The 23,152-nt window shown below is 36.4% G+C and overlaps 1 protein-coding gene and 1 non-coding gene across 2 annotated transcripts in view; one reads left to right on the forward strand and one right to left on the reverse strand.

The window, feature by feature from the left end:
- GTF2F2 (general transcription factor IIF subunit 2) overlaps positions 1–23,152 on the forward strand; it is a 135,787-nt gene that overhangs the window by 28,250 nt on the left and 84,385 nt on the right. The gene's annotated exons all lie outside the window — the stretch shown is intronic.
- On the reverse strand, positions 21,478–21,539 carry LOC123649552. The gene has a single exon (XR_006739055.1). It is a non-coding gene; the product is annotated as a U7 small nuclear RNA (small nuclear RNA).

Consider the following 23,152-nt stretch of genomic DNA (forward strand, 5'->3'; position numbering starts at 1 on the left):
CCAGAGTGGTAGCAATGACAAAGGTCTAGTCTCTCACCTGATTGCCAGTCCCATATCTTTAGTTGTCTTACAGGCAGGCCACTTGGATTTCTTGTCATCTGAAACCCAGAAGATAGAAAATCAAATTCATTTCTTTATTCTCCCTATATCCATATTTCTGTCAGTGATACAGGATTCTTCTGTTGTCTTCAGATGTCTTCTATTGTCTTCTATTATAATTCTTAGCCTTCTCTTGTTCTCACATTCAGTCAGTTGCCTCATTTGGTCATTTCTGTAGCAGAAATCATACATACACGTTTCTGGATACCACTTAATCCAAAGGAGTCCTCTGCAAACACTACCTGTCATCTCCAACCCTCTTCCAGTGCTGTCTGTTGGAATCCCTTACCTTTTTTCCTCTGCGAGGGATTTGTCTTTTATAGTCATAATCATCCTTCCCTTTACTGATCTAGCCTTTGTTCATTCTTTCTTAATGTAGACTTGTGTGGCAGTTAAGTTTATACTACTCATTTTGTCCCGTAATTAAACCTTGTGAGCAGGGGATTATGTCTCATGCTTATCTCCATGGTGCCTAGTGTAGCATTGAGCACATCTATGGTACAGGATTGAGCACAGAATGGTTGGGCTTGCTAAAGCAAATGTGTTGAAATTATTTCTTTCTAAGAATTGCTGATACTCTGAAGACACTTTTTAGAATGGTTCTTAAGTGACATAGCTTGTTAGTGACTTACAGGATGGCTGTTCTCCCTTCAAAGTATTTTTCCTACGACATTTGAGGTGTAGCATTGAATATTAAATCCCTTTGTTCCTCACTTTGTTTTTTGTTCATTATATTTTTATTTTGGCACAGATGATTTTTTTACTTTCTCTTGACTAATCAGATTAGTTCAGTACTATATTTGGTGACGCTTGGTTAACCACTATACATATTATCATAAGACATAGTCCCCAGATAAAGTAGCAGCTGAGATAATTGGTGGTGGCCTGCCTTATTTACTTTCAATCCTGAATTTGGTAACATATATCAACACACATCTTAGAATGTATTCATTTGTATTTGAATAAAAACATGTAGCTATGGAAATTCTCTTTGAAGATGCTAAATTGCCAGTTGTTCTGAAAATTGAGCTGATACTGTAGAATTATAATCTGCCTTGTATAGTACTGTCCTACAAGTGTGGTATTATAAATGAAGCTTAAATAAGGGTAATGTTTTCTTTTTCTTTCTTTTTTTTTTTTTTGTTTAAGAGATAAGGTCTTGCTCTGTTGCCTATGTTGGAGTACAGTGGCATGATCATAGCTCACTACAGCCTTGAACTCCTAGGCTCAAGCCATCCTCCTGCCTCAGCCTCCCAAGTAGCTGGGACTAGAGGTGTGGCTAGTCAATGCACTCAGCTAATTTTTTTTTTTTTTTTTTTTTTAAGAAATGGGGTGGGTCTCACTATGTAGCCTAGGCTGGTCTCAAACTCCTGTCCTCAAGCAGTCCTCCTGCCTCAGTCTTTTGAGTCACTGAGATTACAGGCATGAGCCACTGCACCGGGCAATATTTTCATTTTAGGTTGAATTTTTGGGTGCTTATGGGAAACATTAATTTGGTGCATTTCCCTTATTAGTTGGGAATGGCATATCAGGTATATGATTTTGAGAGCTTTGAATTAAACCTTCTGTATGTGCATGTGCTTGTTAGCATTCAAGGTACAGCTGCTTCATTAAATTTTTTCTTATTGCTGGTTTTAAACATGAATAACACTGTTTCGTAAATTATTACCAGATGCATATTACTAATTGCCATGCAGTGTGACTCTGAGATTTTATTTACCTTACCTCTCATAATTGTAATTATTTTGTGTCACTTCAATGTAGTATTTCTAAAACTTTTTGATCTCAGGGCCCCTTTATACATTACATGTTAATATAACATATTTTTATTAATAATCTATTTTCTAAAAAAATAGTGGGAAGAGTAGCATTTTGCAAATCTCATTAATGTCTGGCTTAAAACACAAGCTGGATTTTCATCTCCACTTCGGTATTCGGTCTATAAGGATATGTTGTTTTGGTTGAAATATCTGAAGAAAATCTACCTCTTAAAAATACATACTTGGAAAAGGGAAGAGTAATTATCAGCATTTTCAGATAATTGTAGATATTCTTCTTTTGCTACTACTATGTCTAAACTCTATAAGTGGTAGTTTGTTAAAGCTCATTTGCAATATGGAATCAGAAACCCTTTCAGCAAACTTTTTATACTCTGTTCCATTAAAATGTACTGGTCTGTCTGGTACTTGGAGTGAATCTTTTATTAGGTATCATACATCCATCATCTGGAGACTGTTGGTTCACTGAGATATGTAGTTCTTTCAAATATTGCCCCATTTCATTATATAGTATCAAAAGTTTACATTCATTGATATCACCACTGATTTTCTCAGAAAAGTCTTTTAAGTATTAGGGAGCTGTCAAGTTTGTGGTGGTGGGTACAAGATTTTCAAACTTTAAATTTTCATTTGAAAAGTTGAATTTTACTAATGGCAACAAATACTAGTAGTTGTTTTCTTTGAAAGGATGGACTCTTTCATTCATTTTTGAGAGAACTATCTGTCAGATACCCGAGTCTGAATAGCCATCGTTTGTCTGTGTTCTTTCAGTGACAGTGATCTTCCATGAAAAAAGTATCTAGCTCAGCTCTCAACTCATGGTGCTTTTTTTAAAGAGTCAATCACCTTATGTTGGTATCCATCAGAAGCACTTTATGTGCATTCCCATTTGATGTTACACAATGTTAAAGGATGAGTATTCAAGGGTTGATTTTTTTTTTTTTTTTTTTAAATAGGTGGGGTCTTGCTCTGACAACCAGGCTGGAGTGCAGTAGCGCAATCATAGCTCACCACAGCTTTGAACTTATGGGCTCAAGAGATCCTCCTGCTTCTGCCTCCCAACTAGCCAGGACTATAGGCACGTGCCACAACTCCTGGTTAGTTTCTTTCAATTTTTTGTAGAGATGAGGTCGTGCTGTATTGCCCAGGTGGTCTTGAACTCCTGGGCTCAAGTGGTCCTCTCTCCACAGCCTCCCAAAGTCCTGGGATTACAGATGTGAGCCACCGTGCCTGGCCAAGGATTGAAATTTAATAAAACAATTTGTACTGTTTATCAGGGACATTCTAAAATAAAACAGGCTTCTTTTTTTTTTTTTTTATTGCAAGTGTGAGGTGGAGAAGAGTCCAGTGGTACAGTTTAGTAGCACCGCCTTGATTTGTGGTGGTATCAGCAGCTTCATCCACCATTGCTTTTGCTATATCAGCAAACATCAACACTGTGAAAAAGGCAATTAAATATTTTAATGAACATAGCTTTGACTTTGTAGACCTTCAGATGATCTTGAGGATCCCCCAGGGATTGATAGCTCATGCTCTGAGGAATGCTGATTTAGTGTGTTGTAATGAGAAAAGATTGCAAGTTCTGTTTTAAGATAATCTAGTTATATGTTGAACCCTTTTCGTTGGTATGGCCTAATAGAGACAAACACTTTATCCCTCCACTGCTTCTCAGGGGAGCATCATTCATAGCCTTTTTCAGTGTTTGTTGTTGGTACTAAGAATACAGTACAGGCTTGGCGTGGTGGCTCATGCCTGTAATCCTAGCACTCTGGGAGGCCGAGGCAGGAGGATCACTCGAGGTCAGGAGTTCCAGACCAGCCTGAGCAAGAGCGAGACCCCATCTCTACTAAAAATAGAAAGAAATTATCTGGCCAACTAAAAAAAAAAAAAAAATATATATATATATATATATATATATATACACACACATACATAGAAAAAATTAGCTGGGCATGGTGGCACATGCCTGTAGTCCCAGCTACTCGGGAGGCTGAGGCAGAAGGATTGCTTGAGCCCAGGAGTTTGAGGTCGCTGTGAGCTAGGCTGACGCCATGGCACACTCTAGCCTGGGCAGAGCGAGACTCTGGCTCAAAAAAAAAAAAAAGAAAAAGAATATAGTACATATTTTAAAACTGGATTTGAACCACTTCTAAGCTGTTTTCTTTAAATATGTATTTATTTCACTTCTGTTTGTGTATAACCTGCCTTGGTCAATACCACTTTATCTAATTCTCCCTACAACTCCATGAGGCAGGGACTTTGAACATCTCCATTTTGCTGATGAGAGAACAAAAGCTCTAAGAGATTGTGTGACTAGCCCCGCCCTCTCTGTTTCCTCATATTTAGAAATATATTGTTAAAACATCCTCTTTTTAGGTAGGTGACAAAAATGCTGCTAGGTCTGCCTGGGTAGATACCTGCTTACCACCTCTGGTGACTCCAAGTTGTCTGTTGCCACACTGCACTTTACAGGGCAACCATCTCCAAGTCCCACCTACCTTAGGAACTACACTTGGCTTTCTCACTGTCTTGGTGAATTAATGCAAAGGCCCTGCAGGAGTTTTTTGCTTACTCCCTAGGGTAACAGCCTTGCCACAGGACAATGAGGGAATTTTTTATTAAGGCATATAAATACACGTTTATATCTTTATTAAGCAATGGTTTTATTTATTACTAAGCAATAGCTTTATTATTAAGCAAACACATACTAGTTTCTGACAGTCTTATACTTGTGAGGAAGAACAAATGGAAATAAATATATATGACTTTAGTGTTTTATACATTTTCTGAACTGCCACCAAGGTTTGTGGCTGGCTCCAGAGGTTCAGTTTTGCATTTTACTGCCAATTGCCTGACCTATGTCAACTCTCTGAAAATTAAACCTGTTAGCAGAAGTGTTCCTTTATTCAGTGGCTGGAAAGAGAGTAAAAAGAATGTACTCTTCATATACAAGTATGTATGCATAAATATGTGGTAGCTTTAGTAATCTGAGCAGAAGGGTGAGGAAGATTAAATGAAAAAAATTGCAGAGCAGGATAATATTAAGGTTTAGAATCACAAATTCATTAAAACTTATGATTAACTCCTCAGTTTTTTTATAATGAAATATTTCAAGCCTAGAGAAAAGTGTAGAGAATAGTATAACCTGGGTGTAACAGTTGTATTTCATAAATGTTGACATTTGCTATATTTTTTGAAAGCTATAAAACATTCAAGATATGGTTGACATTTCCAGAGGTAACTATTGTCCTGGAGTTGGCATGTATTATTGTGATTCATTGTAACTAGTCTGCAGTTGCCTACAACAAAATCTGTATAGTTTAACTGAAGAAAACCAACGTTAATTTGGAGATATGTTAGGCAATATGTTCCAAATTTCTAGCAATTATGGAAGGTCAGTGTTTAGATTGGGTAGAGGTATTTCATTGTAAAGCATATCTTAACAAGCCTTTTTGTTTCTTCTGTCTCTTTTAGTACATGAATTTTTAAAAATTACCTGGTATTTTAACATAAATTAGGTGATCAAAAGTAATTATTAATGAGAAATTTAAAAATTCAGCCCCATGGTTTCTAGTGAAATATCAGTAGAGTATAAGAAAGAAAGAAGATGTATAAATTCTGTTTTAGCCTTGCCACCCATGTATTTTTTTTATTTCGGTAATGTGGTCGCTGCTGCTTCATCTGCATTGTAACAATTACACTGACAATGTTTTGAATGTGAATTATATAGTATTTAGAGTATTCTTCCTCAGAAGATTAATCTATAATTTATACAAGGAATATTGACTCATTTGTTTTTCCTTCACTTTTAGTCATTGCTATGAATTTATTAATGTCACCTAAATGTTTACTTCTAGTACTCATGAATTCCACTTAAATTTTATGGCCTAAAACGAATTTAAGTTTGGGTTGTGATTTCTATTAAATATATGACTTTATTTTGGACCTCTGTTTTCTGTATATCCTTCTTATGATTTTTATGGAGAATGTCAGAAAGCATCATCAGGTTTGTACTTTTATTGTGTGTTGTCTATTTAATGTTTGGTAAAACAGTAGGGAAGAACTTAGGAAGTTTGTGTTGTACCTGGAGAGAATGACAGGCTGTACAAACATGTTTCTCTTTTTCCCTTTTGATTTTCTGTCACTTCAATTCATAAAATTGGTTCTTTGTTTTGATTGAAATATACTGAAGATCTTGGGAAGAACTTGGTTTCTTTGTAAACCAAATCCAGCATAGTAAAATCAATTTAAAAATGTATATTACTTAGTAGAGGTATTAACTAAGTCATTGAAACCATTTTAAATTAAAAATATTTTAATTTCTTGCTGGGGGTGATGGCTCATGCCTATAATTCCAGCTATTTGGGAGGCTGAGGTGGGAGGATTGCTTGAGGCCAGGAGTTTGAGAATAGTCTGGGCAATATAGCAAGACCCTGTCTCTTAAAAAAAAAATAATTTAACTGGGTGCAGTAGTATGCACCTGTAGTCCCAGCTACTTAGGAGGCTAAGATAGGAGGATCCCTTTAGCCTAGGAATTCAAAGCTGCAGTGAGCTATAATGACACCACTGCACTCCAGTCTGGGTGACAGAGACCGTGTCTCTTAAAAAATATATATATATTTACAGGTATATAATATATATATTCTTTTTTTTAAGCCACAGATGCGGTAGGCAGAAAAAAATATTTTTTTAAATGTTATTTTCTTTGGCTCTTTCAATTAACGTTATTGCTGTTATTTTATTTTAAACCTCATTCAAGGTTTTTGTTGCACACAGGCATGGTTTCTTCCCTAGTTTTTTGAGCATAATTGTACTTTTATATCAAAATTTAAAATGGAAACTATGCCATGTAGCTGACTTTTCTTTCTCTGCAACATAGCAGTGATAGCACTCATATGGTAATTCCCTTGGGAAAAAAGAACATAAGACTGTAAAATTGGTTTATTACTTTACTTTAAAAAGCAATACGTACTTTTTATAAAAAAAAAAAAAAACTTGCATAGAGTACGGATGGCTTTCAAGCAAAAAGTAGCTGCCCCTTCTCCCATAGTGCCACTGGTACCCAGTGCTGGCGAAAAGATTATGTAACAAAAAGTTGCATCACAACAGAATAGGAGGGGTTACCAAAATGAATTTGAAGCCTACACTTTAACTATATTCTTTATTACATTGGCTGTGATACAAAATACCTTGCCTTATTTTATATTCTCTTAAAGATTGGGTTTAGAAGAATTGAGGGAATTTTTTTATTAAGGCATATAAGTGACATTTACATCCTTATTAAGCAATGATGTTATTTATGATTAAGCAATAGTTTTATTACTGAGTGCACAGAAATAGGTAACCTCCTGGGCACTTATTTTGTTTGCTGTGGTGAGCACCTGCACAGTGTGTGGATGCAAAATCAATTTGGGGGGTAGCAGGTAACATTAAAAAAAGAAATAGTATGGAGAATATTAAGTTTTTGTTTTGGAACACTTCAAATGTACACTGAAGTAGAATAATATAACAGATACTGTGTACCGTCATCCAGCTTTAGGAATTTATGGTAGGTTCTTAAATGTGCTCTCAGTGACAAAGAGCAAATTACTTTTGTAAAAGTAGGTAATTTTACTTATATATATTTACATTCCTCCCCAGTCATTGTCCTGGTAAGATTTATCTCCTAAGGTTCTTTGAGGCTGTATATCAACTTTGATAAAGTCAAAATATATCAAAGTGATATATAGTTTCTTCACTTACTATAAACCTCAGTTCCTTCATAAATTCCCTGTTTGGTTTGCCCTGCAGTAACAAAAATGATCCGTCCCCTCATTATCTGCAAATCATGAACATTATTTTCAGCCTGCCACTTTCTGGATGTATATGTATATATTATTTGGTGCAGTGGGCATCTTCTGGCAACGTCTGGAAACATCTCTGTGATAACTGGGTGCATACTCCGGCATCTAGCGATCAGGTATGCTGCTAAACGTCCTGCCATGCACAGTGTAGCCCCACAGCAAGGAATCATCCAGCCCAAAATGTCAGGTAGAGAAACCCTGGTCTAGTGTAAGTGAAGCTATTATTTTTAGTGAACAGGTTATTTAGTGTAACTACTGATGATATTGAAGTTATAAAATGGATGGTTTTTTGAAGGTACCAGCAGGAGGGACCAGAACCTTGTTCACCTTCCCAGCAGTTGTTTTTGTTGGTCTTCTCCTCCTCCGCACATTTTCCTTCTTCCTTTTTTCCTCACTTTTGTTATATCAGAGGAAATTTGTGTGCTTTTCAGAGATTACTCTTGAGGTTTTATCTTTATACTGATTTTTAAAAAATCTCATAAACACCGTATTTCTTCACTAGCCATTTTTTGTCAGATTACTTCTTTTTTTATTGTTATTTTTAATAAGAAATAATTGTTTTTATGAAATAAAAACATGACACTTTAAGTTCAATAACAAATTTTTAAGACTACACTTATTCTTTTTCAGGGAAGGATGGCATATATTTTAAGAATCAAAAGAACTATTTCAGCAAAGACTTAGGTGATTAAAATGTTCAACACAGTGAACACTTCTTTAAAACAATTTGGGATGTTTAACATGATCACAGAAGCAAAATTTTCTGATTCTGTAGCAGCCTGACTAAAGAAAATTCTTAGAGCAATACATATGTTGTTTTAAAAATGACTTTTTATTGCTCTTTAAAAAATTCTTACATTTGGAAAGACATGTCTTATCTTCTTCTGCCTTGCCTTACCGACATACTTTAATTCAAGCTTAATTATTTTATTTCAAGCTTGAAGTCATATATAATAAAGAGAAATATGCAACAGAAAATTAAAATATGGCTGATTTCTCACCTATATATTAATAGGGAAGAATTATTTACAGGGTTTTTCATGATAAATAAAAGCTTACCAGGAAAGAGAATAAACTTTAACTCCCCACCACCACCGCCCCCTGGCTTTTTCACTTTACATTGTGGAAATTTTAAAAGCATATAAAAAAGCAGTGAAATAGAATAGTGAAATCCCATATACCTATCATCCAACATGAAATGATCAACATATAGTCAGTCTTTTTGCAACTATACCACAGCCACTGCCCTTTGTGTATCCCAGACAGCATACCATTCTGTCATCCTTAAATTCTTCGGTACATTTTCCATATGGATTCTTTAAAAAAAGAAAGTATATAAGCACAAGACCATTATGATACCTAGAAAAGTTAACAATAATTCCAAAATGTCATGGTAGATATAGTCACTGGGAATTATTTAATACTCAAATTCCAATGCTTTCTGATTATTTTCTCCTTAAAATACATTCTGTTTTCTGGTGTGTGGTCGAGCTCTTATCAGAAGTCATTGTGGTTTGCAGTTGTACAGCTTACAACATCCACTGGAGAAGATGTAGTTCATTAAGTCGTTTGTATTACTGTGAAGACATGAAGCAATCTCTTTGTGGAACTGTTTGGGGAATTTGGCTGATAAAGAAATGACAGAATAGAAAATCATTTCTAGAGCAGTACTGAGGCACTGATATCAAACTTGAGACAGTGCTGAGGGAAAAGTACTGAAGCTGTGTCCACTGATTGTCAGGTGGATTATTTTCAGATTGCATCAAGTTAAAGTTAATGGGTAGATAAGTTTAGAAAGAAAAAGAAAATCTTGTCAATCCAATATGACCAAATTCTAAGAAATAGAGAGGGCTTTTGAAATAAAAGTTAACAGTAAAATAGAAGCAGGTGGTAGGAGAATTTATATGCTGAACAGAACAAAAAAATGTTTAATAGAGTAAATATGGATAAGGACTGTATTGATATATCTCAGTATAAATAATGGGGACATCATAAACAACTTATATGCAAGCCCCAATTTAAAATATGAATTTCTTACATGGAAAATTAAAGACATCGATCAAGGATAGAGAAACTGATTTCATTTGAGTTTAAATGTAAAGTAAATCTCTTAAAAATTAGGTTAATTTATATATCTTTAAAGCAAAATGACTAGCTACACATTTTTAAATTCTAAAATAAAGCCTCATTCATATGTGTTTATACCAGCTATTAGAAATAGTCAGCTGTGGCCTGACCAGAGTTGAAACACTGATAGTAGCCAGTGTGCTCTGAAAGACTGCTGTGTTTGAAAAGAAATTCACCTGAAGTCTGTTATTTATTTTTTTTAAGAACTCTATGTATGTGTGTCAGTCTGCAGATTCTTGCTTATGCAGACTGTGTCATTAGCTATTCCAGAAGAAGAAGGGGGAAAAAGCCCTACAGATACATACTATTTTCACTTTTTTTTCTTCTCTCTAAAAGAGCCTTTCTTGAGAATATGGTTGGAAGTTGTGGCATTTTCTGCTCATAGAGAAAAAAAAGTATACCGCCCAGGGTTGTTTACAGCTTTTGTTTCTTTTATATAACTCTGCAGAACTTAATGACTTGACACATTTTTTCCTTACTGTGTAACTTGTTATGCCCCATAATTAGATCATTTCTTGAGAGGAACACCTATACTTTTGAGCAAAGGAAAGGTCTGGTTTAGAGCAGTTCTTAACCCTTTTTCTGCTGCTTCTAGATGAAAGCTGATGTTTCTTACATTCACAAGTTAGGCACAGAGTCCCATGGGTTAGGGGGCTTGGCATAGATGCCCCAGATGCTGTCAATACCTGCCTATGGTCACTCAGCCTTTGCCATTTCCATGCACACGGGCCAACTTCTAAATCTCAGCACTTCTGTCTCTGCCTGAAAACTTTTTCTGCTGCCAGCTACTCCGCCTACCTGGAGAGCAGGCTGGAAATGCCAGGATACTAATACATTCTGGGAGTGGTCTTCAACCAGTATCTGCCAGGAGTTGGTGGGTAAACTCCCTTCATCCTCAGGTGGGGTAACTCTGAGGCTCATGTCCTACACTGTCTTCCAGAGTTCTGCAGCAGGAATGAGCAACAGTTTTCTACAGTGGTACCTGACTGGTACCAGTTATCTACAATAATCACTTCCATTAGCTTCTTTTACTTCTTCCTCTTTCTCTTTCCCCGTCCTCTGCCATTGTTTCCAGAGAGTCATCTCATAAATAGACTACCTGAACTTTAAAAAGTCTTGTCTCAGAGTTGCCTTCTGGAGTAATCTAAACTAAGACAGAGATAGTAAACTATTAACTCTGTCTCTCTTTCCTTTACTCAGAAAAGTGAAGATGATGTCTTTATAAAAATAACCTTGACACCCCGCCTCCCCCAACCTCTTTTCAAGATCATGGATGAAATTTGGTATTAAAATGTTTATCAAATTGCTTAATGCTTCACAACTGATCATACATACTTACACTAGTATTTTTGTGAGAGCCCACATATGTTCTCTGATGCTCAACCTTCTCTCTCTGGGTGTCCGTACATCCAATTGATTTTAAACCCTAGTGTAATTCATAGGGATACTGTGAGGAAAACATACTTTAATAGACCCAAATATTGAATTTGTTAATAACTCATTAACTCGTGTGTATGTGCTGAATTGTGGCTCCCCAAATTTATATGTTGAAGCCCTAACCCCAAATACCTCAAAATGTGAGTGTATTGGGAGATAGGGCCTTTAAAGTGGTGATTAAGTTAAAATGAGGCTTTTAGGGTGGGCTCTAATCCAGTTTTTCTGGTGTCCTTACAAGAAGAGGAAATTTGGACACTTAGGGGGAGACCAGGGGTGCACACACATAGAAATATGACCATGTGAAGAGGCAGCAAGAGGGCATCTGCAAGCAAAGGAAAGAGACCTCAGAAGAAACTAAACCTGCCAGTGCCTTGATCTTGGACTTCTAGGCTCTAGAACTATGAGAACATACATTTCTGTTGTTTAAGCCATCCAGTCTGTGGAATTTTGTTATGGCAGCCCTCGCAAACTGATGCAATGTAATTTAATACTGGTAAATTAATTTTTTGGAACGAACTAAGTGTTCTAGTTAATGGATTTGTAGAAAAATGTATTTTTTTCTTGTGCTTTGCTTTTTTGTTATTAAAATTTTTATTGAAACATAGCCTACATTTAGGAAAAGTACACAAATCATAAGTTTATAGGGTTGATGAATTTTCACAAAGTGAACACATCCATCTAACTACCACTTAGGTAATAAAAGAACATTGTCAGCTGGGCTTTGACTTTGGCATTTATGGATCCAGTATTGAATTTTCTAGACTAATCTCTTACACATCCTCAGTAACTTGTTTCTTTCCTATTGTAGATTATTGTTTGCTTTTCAGCTTTCAAGAATAAGTTTTACAAGGACACAACCAGTATTGTTTAGAAATGTTGCCATTTTAGAAGTATTAAACTTCTTAAGAGCTCGATTGTTAAAACCAACCAGAGAGTTATATGTCCAACATTTGTTTATTTTTCTTTTTAAAAGAAGAGACTGGGGTTATCTCTGTAAGACACATAGTCTGGTAAGCTTATCATTACATAGGCTCCAATTAATTTTTCTCTCTCCCACTTAAATCTTTTAATATTTTTTTCTAACAAGACTTAGAAGCAAATAAAGACTTTTGTGGAAGTGAATGTCAGTTGAGTCAGTGATGCAGGTAATTTATTTGAATTACTTTCCATGAGTTTTATAGTCTTGAAATGAAATTGTTTCTAACAAATGTCATTTTTTTTTTTTTCAGACAGTGAAATACTCTGTGCATAGAACATTTTCCCCTTGCAACTGTCTGAGTGAATTACATTCTAATGGAAAGGTTCCGTGGCTTTGAAGTAGTTAGTTCTGGAAGCTGGAGAATATAGAGAATCTGCATGTAAGAAAGACTCAGGGCTGAAGTCAAAGAAAGGGACCAACGATGTTATCTGAGAGAACCATCATGAGATCAGTTCATGGAGAAATTGGGGAAGTCCGAGTGAAGAGAAGAGCAGAGATGAATGGATATGATTAGCCCAGTAGACTTAGGGGAGGTTGTAATGAAAGCCCAGTGAAGACAGTAGCAGTGTGGTCAGTCATACTGAGTGGGTAGCAGAGAGAGTAAAGGAAGGTCATGGTGGTCAGTCAGAATGGTAACAGGCAGTTGACTGGGACAGCAGCAGAAATAAGCAGCAATTTAAAGGAGAGAAAGCAGTGTTGTTTGTAGTAACATAGCTATGAAAAAGTTGGTGTCTAAAACTACATCTTTGTAGTTCTTCTGAACCTCAGTCTTTAGGATATTTGGGTCTATTAAAGTATGCATTATGTGCAGTGTCTTTGGGAACCACAATCATTTGGCTACACAACACCATAAGAGAGAAAGCTGAGGATCAAGGAACACATGTGTGCTTTCACAAAAATACTAGTGTGAGTATATATGGTCAGTTGTGAAGTGTGGCATTAAGTAATTTGATAAGGATTGTAATTTCAAATTTGGTCCCTGATATTTTATTTTATATTATATTTTTGGAGGGTTTTTTTGTTTTTTTTGAGACAGGGTCTCTCTCTGTCACCTGGGCTAGAGTGCAGTGGCATCATCATAGGTCACTGCAACCTCAAACTCCTGGGCATAAGCGATCCTCCTGCCTCAGCCTCCTGGGTGGTTGGGACTACAGGTGTGCACCACCACTCCTGGCTAAGTTTTCTATTTTTTTGTAGAGATGGGGTCTTACTGTTGCTCAGGCTGGTCTCAAACTCCTGGCCTCAAGCAATCCTCCCGCCTTGGCCTCCCAGAGGGCTAGGATTATAGACGTGAGTCACTATGCCCAGCCGGTCCATAATTTTTTAGAATGGTGGGGATGTATATTAGGTTATCCCTATAAAGACATCATTTTCACATTTCTGAGCATGGGAGAGAAAGGTAGAGTGTTCACTATCTCTGTCTTGGATTAGATTTCTCCAGAAGCCAACCCTGCAAGTTATGATATTATGACATTTTATTGGGAACCTGAGAGTGACTTTGCAGAACAAGATTTATATGTGTCTTATGTTTTATACATCATTGTAAGATAGTATACAGGTGCTACTTCAGCCAATAGAATCATACTGGCTAAATTTATAGAATTAGGAGAGGTGCTGTTTAGTAGTTTTCTTATAGTATTAGAAGAGACTTGCTTTATGGAATAGGAGGAGTCAGGGTGTGTATGTGTGTGTTGGTTGTGGGATATTCGTTGGAAGAGAACTAATTTTACTAATAAAGGTAATTCTGACATTAAAGAAAGTGGCTTTGCTGCACAGATAAAAGGAGGACATACAGAGGAAATGAGAGGAAGTACTTAAAGATTATCAAGTTCAGGGGTGGGAAACTAAATCCATTCTGCAGGTCTATTTTATTTGGCTTGCATCTGATTTTTTTTTAATGAATATTGATGCTTCTAGGCAGGGCGTTCATTCATTCTCCAGAAGCCAAAGTAATAACCATTATTCCTTATCTCCCACTCAGTTACTTCACTAACTTATTTACCTGCTCCATCCCAGAAAACATTTGAGACCCCCTGATTTTAGTCCAGTTTCCTTTTTTGAGCTAGCAGAATTGTTTTGAATGATTTGAAAAATAGGACTGGAGACTAATTTCCTTACTGTATGTCTATATCCTTTCTGCCTTGGAAAGAAATAGGAAAGAAGTGAAGAGATGAGTAAAAGCCAATTTCTACCTCTTTGGGCAGAGGACAGAATGATAATGTATGCTATAGGTATTGTTTTAAGAGTCCAGACAAAACTTTAAAAGAAACAGGTTTAAGTAATGTGAGGGTCCTGCGTGACTGTTAACAGCCAACCATTCTGATATTCATCTTGTACCTCTGCAACAAAATAAGAAGGATCCTTGTTGGAGCACTATAGATTTTCTTATCTGAAGTTAGGAGAAATTTAAAAATTACTGGGGTGGGAATCTTTACAATCCTGAAGGTTACTGGTCTTAGGGATGGAATCATATGTTTATTTGGTTAGGAAATTAAGAAATTGGACAGTAGAGACTAACAGGGTTTTTATATCTCCCAACTGTAAATTAGGATTGTGATTCACTATCTCAAAGATAAGTATAGCCTATAAAAACAAAATACTTTTGCAACGCTATCACTTGATCCTCAAGAATTCTGAGAGGGAGTGTAATAACATGAGGCGGGTTGAGCAGATTTAATTGACCACATACTGTGAGATCAATATTATACCAAGCCCTAAGAACCAAATGTTTTGAAGAGATACAGTTCCTGTCTTCAAAGAGTTTCAGTCTAGAAAGCAGGTAAGAGAGGAAGGGGTTCCGTGGAATCAAAAGAGAGGAAACAGCCAAATTTTTCTGGATGAGTGAGAGAAGCTTCCCTGAGAAGCTAACATTTCAGTTAAAACCTGAAGTATTAGTTAGGTGTTTATCACGAGCAAGTAAAGCATCTTGCATACTGAAATAGCATTTACAAAATTTGAGAGAGCATGATAGATCTGGAACATTGCCAAAGGATAAAGGATGAGGCATTTCCTCTTCAAATGGAAGCCTAAAAAAAAAAAAGAGAGAGAATGAGACATGGGGGGCTGGAGGTATGTACCTGTGGGGGAATGAATCCAACTGTATTGATGAAGGAGTATGGTAGTTCATGAAGGGTGTATGAATCTTGGTGGAAATGCAATGGTAATGGTAATGTTGAAGATTAGCAGTGGGATCACAGTCCAAGAGGTAGGGGCTATGGTGCAGAGCAACTCAGAGTCAGTACCACTACTTTTTTTTTTTTTGAAACAGTCTCTGTTGCTTGGGCTAGAGTGCCGTGGTGTCAGCCTAGCTCACACGAACCTCAAACTCCTGGGCTCAAGTGATCCTCCTGCCTCAGCCTCCCAAGTAGCTGGGACTACAGGTGCGCACCACGACTCCTGGCTAATTTTTTGTTTCTATTTTTAGTTGCCCAGCTAATTTTTCTATTTTTAGTAGGATGGGGGTCTCGCTCTTGCTCAGGCTGGTCTCAAACTCTTGACTTCAAGTGATCCTCCCGCCTTGACCTCCCAGAGTACTAGGATTACAGGCATGAGCCACCAAGCCTGGCCAGCACTGCTACTTTAATAAAGGTTTGGAGAAAGAAGAGTAGAAGAGAAGTAATATTTAATGTCCAGGATTTGTCAGACACCATTATTTAGTTTTGGAGGTGCTCATCCTTTTGGGGGGCTTCCATGTTCTCATAAGAGATTAACCCAGTGTTATTTTGAAGTAGGTTGTCCTGTAACCCAGCTGTAAATATTTTCTTTGCATTTCTTTTTATTGCTCATACTGAAGAATGGGGAATGTGTCCAAGACAACTATTAGCTTTGTTCCTTCTAGAGGGCAAGTGCCTCTTTCACTACTAGTGGCTGTTTTCTAGTATTGTTTCCCATTATTTTTATTCAGATAATGAACAGAACTTCTGATGCCTTAGCACTTGAATATTTGTCATTCTAAGATTTAATTTGCTTTAAATATATTTGTGAAGGATTTCACATTTTATGATCATTGTTATATGCAGTTACTCTTCAGTGAAAAGAATTAGCTTTAAGTGTTTATAATTGTTTTAGATCCTTTCAGTTGTGTTAATTATTAGCCGTCATTTGCAGCCAGTTTTTAATTGGTTTGTTTGATATATTGTCTGATTGAGTATGCAAATTGTTACCTGGGTATAGTGGTGTTTTATAAATAATAAGAAACACATTTTAATCTGCTTTGGATCTAATCAGATGATACATAATTGATACAAGTTGGTAAGAATTTCCATTTTAAAGTGCTCTGCTTTATTTTGGAGGATACTGTAGTGCTGTATAAACTGATTAGGAAACCATATTTATTTGAAAATCATTTGTTATATCATTTCTGTAGCACCACAAATAACTTTAAACCTGATCTTGTAATATTTTTAATCATTTTTCATCTGAAAGTTTGGTGCTTATGGTTGTACTTTTTCTTTTTTTAATGGAATATTTCACATATAGTAGAGACAATAACATATGAACCTTCATATTCCTGTTACTCAGCTTTAAAAATTAACAACAAATGGTTAATTGTGTTACATTTGTACCTTCCTTTCCCACCTGCTTTATCCACTGCTGGATTATTTTAAAGCAAATCCGAGGTATATCACTTCACCTGTATATACTTTGGGATGGTTCTCAGATCCTTCTCCCTCCTTAGGGATTCCACTTTTCCCTCCCATTTTAATTTTAATTTTATTTTTTATTTGTATTTATTTTATTTTAGAGGCACAATCTCACTCTTTTGCCCAAACTGGAATGCAGTGGCCTGATCATAACTCACTGCTGCCTCAAACTCTCAGGCTGAAGTGATCCTCCTGCCTCAACCTCCCAAATAGTTGGGACTACAGGCATGCGCCATGCCTGACTGATTTAATTTTTTTTTTTTTTTGAGGCAGAGTCCCACTCTGTCACTCTGACTAGAGTGCCTTGGCGTCAGCCTAGCTCACAGCAACCTCAAACTCCTGGGCTCAAGCGATCCTTCTGCCTCAGCCTCCCGAGTAGCTGGGACTACAGGCATGTGTCACCATGCCCGGCTAATTTTTTCTATATATTTTTAGTTGTCCAGATCATTTCTTTCTATTTTTTAGTAGAGACGGGGTCTTGCTCTTGCTCAGGCTGGTTTTGAACTCCTGCGCTCGAACGATCCGCCTGCCTCAGCCTCCCAGTGTGTTAGGATTACAGGCGTGAGCCACTGCACCCGGCCTAAAATTTTTTTGTAGAGATGGGATGTGGCTATGTTACTCAGGCTGGTCTCCAGCTCCTGGCTTCAAGCAATCCTCCTGCCTCCACCTCCCAAAGCGCTGGGATTACAAGCATGAGCCTCTGTGCCCAACCTTCCCTCCATTAAAAAAAATAGTATTATGAAACACTAATTAGCTCCAGAATGAAAACTGCCCATTATTTGCTCAGCTATGATATCGAATTTCTGAATTTCATATAATTTGCTGTTCCTCTGTAGGTAAGTCAGATATTATTTAGTGGTTTTATAAATGAAAAGCAGTATTTACATTATATTGCCTTTTAAAAATATTACAGCTTTATTGAGATATAATTCACATGCCATACAATTCACCCATTTAAAGTGTACAATTCAGTGGTTTTAGTATATTTACAGTGTTGTACTCCCATCACCACAATCATTTTAGAACATTTTTATCACCTCACAAAGGAACCCATAAGGTATTTATTGGTTCTTTTGATGCTTGTGCTTTTAGTGTCATATTTAAGAAGGCTTTGCCTAACTCAAGAGCATATAAACTTACTCCTGTGTTTTCTCCTAAGAATTTTTTAATATCCTTAGCTTTTACATTCAGGTTATGACCCATTTTTAGTTAATTTTATATATGGTATGAAGTAGGAGTTCAACTTCATTCTTTTCCATGTGGCTATCTGGTTGTCCCAGTACTATTTGTTGAAAAAAAAAAAATTCTTTCCCCATTGAATTGTACCTTTGTTGAAAATTAGTTGATCAGTAGTTACTTAGGGACTCTCAATTCTGTTCCATCACTCTATGTATCTGTCTTTATGCCAATACCACACAGTCTTGAAGAGTATAACTTTGTAGTACATTTTGAAATTGGGATATGTGAGCCCTCCACCTTTTTCTTTTTCATGATTGTTTGTCTATTCTGGGTCCTTGAATTTCTATGTGAATTTTAGGATCAGTTTGTTAATTTCTGCAGAAAGACCAACTGGGATTTTGATAGGGATTGTTTTGAATCTAAAAATCATTTTGGAGAGTATTGCCATCTGAACAATATTAAGTCTTCCAATCTGTGAATATGCATGTCCTTCTACTTATTTATTAGGTCTGTAATTTTTTTCAACAGTGTTTTATTGTTTTGAGAGTATAAGTTTTGTGCTATATTGCCTTTTTAAATAAGTAATGACTTGTTGTTTCTATAAAAAGAGAGATACTCATTGTAAAAGAATATAACAGTGTGGGAATATTCAAATCACCCAGAGTTCCATTGTCAAGAAATAAGCAATTATCATTTGGTGAACATCATTCCAAACTATGCATCATAGAGATACAGAGAGAAAGATGTACAGAGAGAAAAAAATTGTCTTCTTTTTATTTTGAGGTAATTATAGATTCACATGCAGTTGTAAAAAATAATACAGAGAGTTCCCTTTACCCAGTTTTCCCCAATGGTATCATATTGCAAAACTGCAGTATAATTCATGTATGATACAAACCACTGACACTGATATTGACATCAGTACAGTCCACTGATCTTGTTTAGATTTCCCCAGTTTTACTTGTACTTATTTGTGCGTGTTTTTAGTTCCATGCAGTTTTATCACATGTGGTTTCTTATGTCCACCACCACATTCAAGATACAGAACAGTTCTATCACCACACAGATCCGTTGTGTTACCCTTGGTAACCATGCTACCTTCCTCCTACCCTCCACCACCTCTCGCTTTCCCCAGCCCTGTCTTTAACTCCTGGAATCCCACTGATCTGTTCTCCATTTCTATAACTGTTGTCATTTAAAAAGTGTCACATAAATGTTATGTAAATAAATATATAAATGCTTTTTTCACTTGTCATAAATTCCCTGGAGATTTCATCCAAGATTTTGTGTGAATCAACAGTTCATTCCTTTCTATTGCTGAGTACTTCATAGTATGGATAAAATACTATGAGATACAGTTTTATCTAACTAGTCACTTATAGAAAGACATCTGAGTTGTTCCCAGTTTTTGGCTGTTACAAATAAAACTACTATGTGTTCATAAACACATATATAGATTTTTGTGTGAACATAAATTTTCATTTCTCTAGGGTTACTGCCCAAGAGTGCATTTGCTAGGTCATATAGTAATTGCAAGTTAAATTTTATAAGTAACTGCCAAACTGTTTTGCAGGGTGGCTATTTTTTATTTTTTTATTTTTTTTGTAATTAGATTTTTAATAATTCTAAATTTTTAAAAGGGTTTATTAAATATGAGCACATTTCAGCTTAATTTATATATGAGTTACTACAAGAAGTATGACAGTAATAGTGACTACCACAGCTAATATATGTTGTTTACTGTGTGCTGGGTATATGCTCAACAATGCACATACATGAATTTACATTTTTTCAGTTAATCCTCAACAACCTTATGAAGTGTAGTTGTAATTATATCCCCACTTTAAAGATGAAGAAAGTGAGGCATAGAAATGTTAAGTGACATATTCTAACTCATGCAACTACTAAGTGATTAAGGCAAGATTTGAACCCAGACAGTCTTCGAGGTAGATTCTGGGCTTTTTATAACACTGCTGTACTACTTATATATTGGGACTCACTGTTACTTTCCTATATCAAGCCAGCATTTGACTTAAGGTTTGTATGACTGTGACTTCAGAGAGTGGCTATTTTTTTTTTTTTTTTTTTGAGACAGAGTCTCACTCTGTTGCCCGGGCTAGAGTGCCGTGGCGTCAGCCTAGCTCACAGCAACCTCAAACTCCTGGGCTTAAGCAATCCTCCTGCCTCAGCCTCCCGAGTAGCTGGGACTACAGGCATGTGCCACCATGCCCGGCTAATTTTTTTTTCTATATATATTTTTAGTTGTCCAGATAATTTTTATTTCTATTTTTAGTAGAGACGGGGTCTCGCTCAGGCCGGTCTCGAACTCCTGACCTCGAGCGCTCCACTCGCCTCGGCCTCCCAGAGGGCTAGGATTACAGGCGTGAGCCACTGCACCCGGCCAAGAGTGGCTATTTTTAAAAATGAAAGTATAGATAATTTAAAAAATATTTGAAAATGTGACCACTGCCACATACAGAAAAGATGCATTAATATAAAAAGCTGAAATAGAACATTTCAGCCCCTTAGAAGCTGCTGAGTATTGCTCCTCAATCACAACTCACTCTTTCCTTCACAGAGATAACCATTATCATTGGCATTTATGATGATTACTTTATTTTTCTTCCATAATTTTAGCATTTAAGCCATTATTCCTCTACATTATATTTTACTTTGCCTGTTTTTGAATGTTATATAAATGGAATCATTTCATAAATGGAACCATTTTTTGGTATGGGTTTTCCATGGAGCATTGTTTTCCAAGCCTGATCCATGTTGTTTATAGCAGTAGTTTATTCATTTTCTTTACTGTATTCCAAAGTATGTATTTAACATACTTTATTTACTTTTACTGTTAGTGGATATTTGTGTTGCTTACCATCATGGCTTATTAACAATGTTTTATCACATTTGTGTACCTGTATCCTGACACATAAATTTTTAATAGCATATTCCCAAGTATGGACTTTGTTTGGTCACAGAGTATGTATGTCTTCAGTTCTACATGATGATGCCAAACTGTTTTCTAAGAGTCATATCAGTTTATCCTCCCATCAGCAGTATATGGGTTTTTTTTTTTTTTTTTTTTTCCTTGAGACAGAGTCTCGCTCTGTCACCCGGGCTAGAGTGCAATGGCATCATCATAGCTCACTGCAACCTCAGACTCCTGGGCTTGAACCGTCCTCCTGCCTTAGCCTCTCAAGTAGTTGGGAATGCAGGCACGCGCCACCACACTTGGCTGATTTTTCCATGTTTTGTGGAGATGAGGTCTCGCTCTTGCTCAGGCTGATCCCAGACTCCTGACCTCAGGCGATCCTACTGCCTCAGTGCCTTGGCCTCCCAAAGTGCTAGGATTACAGGTGTGAGCCACCACACCTTTTTTTTTTTTTTTTAAGAGTTTTCTGGTGAAAACTGGAAAACCTGCTAGGCAAATTTTAAAAGAGGTGTAACACTTACAGGTATTTTTTGATGAGCAGAAGTTATCTTTAATATAGTCCAATCTGTTGGTCTTTTGTGGCTCATACTTTTTGTGTCTCATTTAAGAAATCTTCCAGCCTCTGAGATCGTAAAGACATTTTCCTTTGTCATCTTCCAGAAACCTCTTTGTGTTGTCTTTCACATTTAGATCTGCAGTTTACCTGGAATTGTTTTTTCTGTCAGATATATTGTCATAAATTTCCACTTTTAAAAAAATGTCTGTAGGATTTGTAATAACTTCATTTCTGTTCTTGATATTGGTAATTTATAATTTTGCTGGGTATAGAATTCTCGGGGGCAGGTGTTTTCACTCAGCTTATTGAAGTCCACAGTCTTCAGTTTTGTCATGGAGAATTCTGTTAGTTTTATTGCTGCTTCTTTGAAGGGGATCTATCTTTTTATTTCCTGTGACTACTTAAAAACTGTTCTTGTTTATCTTTGATTTTCTGTAGTTTTAATATGATGTGTGGGTTTCTCTTTATTTAAGCTGCCTGGGATTCATTGAGCTTCTTGTGTCTGTTGAATTGCTATATTCCTGTATTTGTAGAAATTTTTCAAATACCGTCTCTTGAAATGTTGCCTCTGCTCTGTTCTTTTTTTCCCCTTCTTTTGAGATTCTGATTAAATAAATATTTTAAACCTATGCCAAACTGTGTCATTATATCCTCTGCATCTCTCCAGTGATTTTTCTGCCTTTTTTCTTTCTGTGCTGCACTCCGAAAAATTTATTTTTCCTATATTCCAGCTCACTAATGGTTTCTTCACTTGTGTTTTATCTGATATTAAACTTGTCCAGTGAGGTTTAAATTATACTTACTATATTTTTTATTTCTAGATGTCCTATTTGGTTCTTTTTTGAATCTATGACAATTTTTCCCTGTAGATATTTTTGAGTCTGTATTTTTCCTATATTCCAGCTCACCAATGGTTTCTTCACTTGTGTTTTATCTGATTTTAAACTCATCTAGTTATTATTAATTTTTTAATCACAGTCTTTTTATAGTGTATATCTGAGTATTCCGATCTCTGAAGTTTTTTAGGGTCTCTTTGATACTTTTACTGGTTTTTTGTTAAGAAATCTACTTTTTTCACTGTGTGTTGTGCATTATATTTATAAAATAATTTATAGGAATAACATGTGACTTTCATGAAAGTTCTTTCCTCCAGAGAGGACTTACACTTGCTTCCACCAGGCGCTCGTGATTACTACCAGTTTTGATCCACCGTTTCAGTGATTTACTGCTATGTAACAAACCACCCCAAACCGGGGAGGGGCTTAAAATACCAACAATATATTTGCATGAATTTGTGGGTTGCTGGATTAAGCTTGGGGTTCTTTTGTTCCCCACAGTGTTGACAGGAGTTACTCATGAATCTGCATTTAACTGAGAGGTCAGCTAAGGTGCAGCGTCCAGGGCTGCCTCAACTTATTGTCTGAGACTTGCTGTTGTGTTGGCTGGGGCACTTTGGTTCTCCTCTGTGTGGCCTCTCTCCAGTGCTCTCATTCATAGCACAGCCCAAGCTTCTTTACATGGCAGCTGTTTTCCAAGAGACCAAATGTGAAAGCTACTAGGTCTCTTTTAAGGGCTA

The sequence above is a fragment of the Lemur catta genome, chromosome 13, assembly GCF_020740605.2.
Source record: "Lemur catta isolate mLemCat1 chromosome 13, mLemCat1.pri, whole genome shotgun sequence".
In the NCBI taxonomy this organism is placed as follows: domain Eukaryota; kingdom Metazoa; phylum Chordata; class Mammalia; order Primates; family Lemuridae; genus Lemur; species Lemur catta.